This window comes from Electrona antarctica (genome assembly GCF_951216825.1).
Source record: "Electrona antarctica genome assembly, chromosome: 9".
Lineage (NCBI taxonomy): Eukaryota > Metazoa > Chordata > Actinopteri > Myctophiformes > Myctophidae > Electrona > Electrona antarctica.
In genome coordinates, this window is record NC_136790.1 from 27,513,822 (window position 1) to 27,519,788 (window position 5,967).

Sequence of the window (5,967 nt, forward strand, 5' to 3'; positions counted from 1 at the left end):
ACCTTTCTTATTGCTGCCCTGCCTCCGTTCTGTAAACACCCCTGGATTCTGAGAGGAGCAGCACGGTGCACCTGTTGGAGAGATTGATTGATTCCCCACTCTCTTGAGTCGAGGGTGGGGGGATCTCCTAGTGCTTACACAACCATGGTACAGGCCAGGACAGCAGGCCTAATACCAACAGGGCCCCCTCCCCTTCACGGTAGCATCCAGACATTTGTATGTATTGTTTTATATTTGTACATGGATCGTGGATGTGAGGCCGATTCAATATTTTTTTCTTTTAATTATTTTCTTTGTAAAGAAGAATTCTCCGCTGTGCACAATAACCACCCTCATTTTAATAACTTTGAACCATTCTTACCCTTATTTATTACCTGTTGCACCTGTATACTTTGATATTATTGTTTTGGGGTTTGATTTGTTATTTTGTGTCGAAGCTTCGCTGTATAATTCAGCAGATCGATCGTTCGTTCCTTCAGTTCAGTGTTTTTGCAGTTTGAAACAATAGGACTAGAAGACTCGTGAGACATGAAACACATCATACACAAATGCACACACTGGTGCTAGATACACTGTGACACGTTTTTTTTTCCAGATCTGGGATTGCCATTCACTCAATGTGACAAAGACCTGTTGACTCAGAAATTCTCATTCTACAACACTGTTCCAACTCTGAACACTGTCGGGACCTCCAGGTCCGTCTCATTGATATGTACAGGTCAACCTGTCGGGACCTCCAGCCAGGTCCGTCTCATTGATATGTACAGGTCAACCTGTCGGGACCTCCAGCCAGGTCTGTCTCATTGATATGTACAGGTCAACCTGTCGGGACCTCCAGCCAGGTCTGTCTCATTGATATGTACAGGTCAACCTGTCGGGACCTCCAGCCAGGTCTCTCTCATTGATATGTACAGGTCAACCTGCATCAGAAGAAGGACCTCCAGCCAGGTCCGTCTCATTGATATGTACAGGTCAACCTGCATCAGAAGAAGAAAGGAGAGAGAAAAAAATACAGAACAAAGGCCACCTGAAGTCCAAACACCTAACCTTTTCAATTAGATGTTTTGTTTTTGTTTTGTTTTAAGCACTGCTTTAGCAGATGTCTTTATAGAGTCTCTCGTGTCCATAACTGTATAATTGTGTAGGCTATCGTGTAAAACACTAAATAAAACTGTCTGGCTGTTATATTCTCTGCATTCCATGGAATTCTCCTAATTGTTCTCTGGAAACCTGCATCTTTTCTGTTGTAACTGAAGGATGAATTTGTGCAGTTCCACTTGGTAAAACCATATTGAACTGTAATCTGTCCTTTACCTGTCGTTACCAAGCTGTTGTGAACTGTTTTTTTTCTGTTCTTTTTTTTCTTTTTTTTTTGCTTCTGGATTTTATTATGTATTTTGGTCCTCATGGCGTTATTTTATTTAATGAACATTTGATGGAAGATTCAAAGCTTCAATTGACATGATTATGATTCATAAGACTCCAAAGCTGTCATTGAAGGCAAAACAAACAGAATCTAGTTGTTGATAGAACTTAATGGCTCTTTCAATTTGCAAGCCAGTGAGGCTTCTAAGGCTTTTAATTCACTTTCACCTTAGCTGGCACTAGACCAACATAATTTCCTTTTAACTGTATGAAATTGTATAAAGAATAAATGTCTATATGATATCTTAGTTTTATTTATTGAAGGACCAAAGGAATTTCATAATGACATAAATGGACAGAATAACAATTTGAAAATGCAATTATGAAATGAAAATGTGTGACTTGAAATAGACCTTGTCGGTGGAATTGCATTGCTAGGGAACAGCTTGGGTCCAAGTTTATTTCCTGTCTGCTACTGATATTCACAAACACTGCAACAGGAAATAAATGTGTACCCATTTTAGAATGTTTATGTTGTCAAGTGTGAAAAGGTCTATACAGTTTAAATAAAGACTAATATAATCCATTTAAACTGTGTTCTTATTGTCCCCTCCTCAATGCGTACGGCTAAATTCAGACCAGAGAATGACTTACTGAGTCAAGAGCCGATAAAGCCACCATCGTATCAATTATTTGGTGACATGCTTGGTGAAACGGTAGTCGTCGTGGGTGGGTCAGCTGATTTAAGTGGTGGTTCTGCGTGTTAAATTTGAAGACGTAGCCCTTTGGTGAACCCCCATCCCCCCCTGCCCCCACTTTGCTGGACTACCATAGTACATGTAGCCTTCAGGGGCCCAGCTAGCCTAAGTACACCTTCTGTCCCTCAGAGAGCAACTCATGTCAGATTAGATGCGGTGCACATGTCCCTTAAATGCATGTGCTGTTTCCAGGGACATGGTTTGGGTCTAGGCTTTGCTGTTCCACATGTAGGGATGATAATCATGTGTTGTGAGTTGAGCAGTGTTTGATGTCCAGGTGGCATATGTTCATAACTTTTTTTTTCCTGCTATTCAGCTATGATTATTAATATGTACTTTATATGAAATATGGAGTCAGTGTTCAAAGTGGCAAAAAGCAATGTGAACAGAAATACTGAGGTGTTTGGGTCAGAACACAAGGAAAAAATGTTTTGTCCAATTTGAGAATATTACCCTGCTTTGTAATGCAATCTATTATCAATGGGCCTGAAAAGCCATCTCTTTTACCTGCCTTATCCGCAACCACATTCACTTGACTGAATAGTCTGACAGAACGGATTCATTATGTTAAATTATTGAAAAATGGCCATTTGCTGAGTATATGAAATATTGCTTGTATATAGAATTTGAAATGGTGCAAATAGCCAACACTATGAAAATGGCATTGGAGCTGAATGGTTTTTTGTTTGTTTTCCTGTTTCCTTTCCGCGCAAGCAGTTCTGTTCTTGTGTGCGACCAGTAACCTTAATTTACTGTGTAAAGATGGTTACATTTTTTTAGCTTTGTTTGTCAGAAACCCAAATATAGAATGCTTGTTACTGACTGTATAACCTTAACCGTGAATTTCCAAGTAAGTGTATTATACAAACTTCTCATTTTCCTGCTATAACAATGTCTTGTACAATGCTTTTAAAGTTATTGCTCGGTAAAAAAAAGAAAAAGTATGTAGGGACGGTATACTAATCCATTCTGTTTAATCCAGTTTTAGTTTGTTTCTTTTTCTAACTAGCTAATGTGTCATTGTTTCCCCTTGTGAAATGGTCACATTATGTTTCTGGTGTGGAAATGTATGAAGCATTTCAGCTGATCATTTCAGCTGATCATGGCTCCTGATCATGGCTCCTTGTCTAGCTTATAATGTTGAAATACTACATGTTTCTGGCATGTGCACGACTTTGCGCTTATAGGCTAACCGTATCATTTTCCTCCGCTTCAAATAGAAAATGTCTATTTATGAATTTTGCTTGTAGTTTTTCACAAATAAAATTGTTAAAGTTATCTATCTTTCTGAGTGATCCCTGTGCTTTATTGCCAATGTGCTTTATTGTTGTTTTAAGAAGACAGGCACAGTATGCATTAAACGTGCACTTGCTCTTGTAATGGGTTCATATATCTATTAGTATTTACCTCCTGGAGGTGATATGGCAGCCACCAGATATTTGGATTGAGACATCCTGGGGAGTGTGTTAATGTAGTGGAAGAGGCCTCCTGTAGCAGAGCAATAACACCAGGGGACTCCCCTGTATTGACAGGCACCTTAAATCACCCCCCCAAGATTCTTATTTGTGGCACCATAAAATCACAGACCCATACTGTGTCATTCCAGAAACTTAGAGCAATGTACAGCAGAGGAATGCTGTCACTGCCAAATGTTCAATATTTGTTTTAAACTGCGATGAGAGGTGAGATTTCTTGACCTATGTGGTAATGAATGCTGTATTTATTTGTGTTCACTGCGGAAGTGTCCAAAGGCCACATGTATGGTCAGTGGTGGACAATACTCAACCCAAGTGTCCAAAGGCCACATGTATGGCCAGTGGTGGACAATACTCAACCCAAGTGTCCAAAGGCCACATGTATGGCCAGTGGTGGACAATACTCAACCCAAGTCCTTGAGTCAAAGTACAGATGAGTGAAAGGGGGAAAAAATACTTACTTTGACTTCATATAATAGGCCTATCTCACAGCCCGCTTTCCACGCCCACTTCCGGTAAATAGTGGTGTCTTTAACATTAGCATTTACACGTTTTTTTCTCTGGAGAATCTAAGTACATTTTCTAATGTAAAAATGTGACAGACCAATATTATTATGAAGCAAACAAGATGGTAAATCAGCTCGAACAGATAGAACAAACCTTACCTTGAGAAAACAAAAGTTGTAGACTTCTTAAATTACCTCTGTTAACATGTAGTGTCTATGGAGTGACGTCACGCTATCACCACTAACCCCGAAAGGGGGCGTATTAAGGGGGGCGGGGAAATTCTGTGAGATATTAGCTTATTGGTCCTCAGTCACTAATGCTCATTATAATATGGTACCATTTTTGTATACTCTGGACAGTTCAGAAACCCGCCTACTACCAGTGACATCATCGCCAGGCAAAATATATATATATTTTTTTCCCTTTTATGCAAGAACAACAATGGCTTCTATTATAGCATGCTAACTTTCCAGGGATAGAAAGTCTGCAGTTTCTATTAGCTTGGATTCCCCATCGATGATGTCACTGGTAGGCAGGTTTCTAAACCGCACAGCACTCCTCCTGAGACAGAGACAGACAAAAATGGTACCATGTTATAATGAGCATTAGTGAGGATCAATTATATGAAGTTATAGATTGAAAGTGGGTGAACTGGTTATTTAAGTATTCAAAAGTACAGATTACAAAATGCATTTTCTTTTACAAGCCCATAACGCACCATGATGCGACACATTGTGACATTGGAGGATTTGAGGCTTAAATATACTTTTGGAGTAAAGAGTACAATATTTGTGTTTGAAATGTAGTGGGGTGATACCCAAAAATACAAATACTCAAATAAAGTAAAAAAATATTCAAATGCAAATGCATTTGTTACTATCCACCAGGACCACCACACACATGTGTAATATGTTATATTGTGGTCTATACAATGAGGTATTATGTAATCATTAGCTATTAGCTTTCCAGGTATATCCTCTTGCAGCTGTATAGTGTATAGGTATGGGTCAATGTTTCCCAAACAGTGGTTCAGGACCCATTTGTGGGTCGCGTAAACATTTGTATGGGTCCCTTTATTTTTTGTTTCCTATACGTTTTAATTATTATTATTTCAAAACATTTTCAAAAAACATTCCACGAAAAAGCAATGATTTTTTTCAGTAATTTCTAATTTCATGAAGAAATCAAAGAAAAATCTAAGAAATTCCATAAATTAGAAAACAAATGAAATAGCCGTAGATCTGCTATTTTCACTAGTTTGAGTCCCGGGCAAACGTCTCATTTCTTTTTTGGGTCTCGAGCTTAAAAAGTTTGGGTACCAATGGTACCCAAACTTTTTTGGTATACATGATGGTTTTTGGTATACATGATGTGTGTTTATAATGCCTTGAAATAATCAAAGTGCCTGATATGTATGTGACAGTGAGTGGATGGCCTCTGCACTGTACAGGTCCGAACAGATGGGTTCTCTTCTCTTCCACTAGTAGAGCACATGCCAGGCAGCATCGCCATACTATGAAAGCATACATATGGTGAGGAAGAGCTGAACATCTGCACATTAGAAACTGGCTTTTATGTGTATAGGGAAAAAAACACAGACAATGTGTGTAGCAGAGCATGGAACCAGCAGCCTTACAGTATTTCCTCTACGATCACAAGTGCTCAATCGAGGAAGCAGTACCTTTTTTTTTGCTTAAGTAAAATTAGCAATATCACAATGTAGAAATACTCTGTTACAAGTAAAAGTCCGGTATTAAACATGTATGACATATTGTGAGCTTGTAGCTGCTAATTTCAAATATCTAAAGTATAAGGCTGAAGTGGTTACGGTATGTTTTATAATAAGCAAAAATAGAATATTT

At 38.7% G+C, this 5,967-nt stretch overlaps 1 protein-coding gene across 1 annotated transcript in view; it reads left to right on the top strand.

The window, feature by feature from the left end:
* The window catches only part of rybpb (RING1 and YY1 binding protein b), a 26,479-nt gene extending 23,072 nt beyond the window's left edge, over positions 1-3,407 (top strand). The window contains exon 5 of the mRNA XM_079509431.1: positions 1-3,407. This exon is cut by the window's left edge and continues 369 nt beyond it. The gene's annotated coding sequence lies outside the window, so the exon portion shown is untranslated.
* Positions 3,408-5,967: the final 2,560 nt, after the last annotated feature.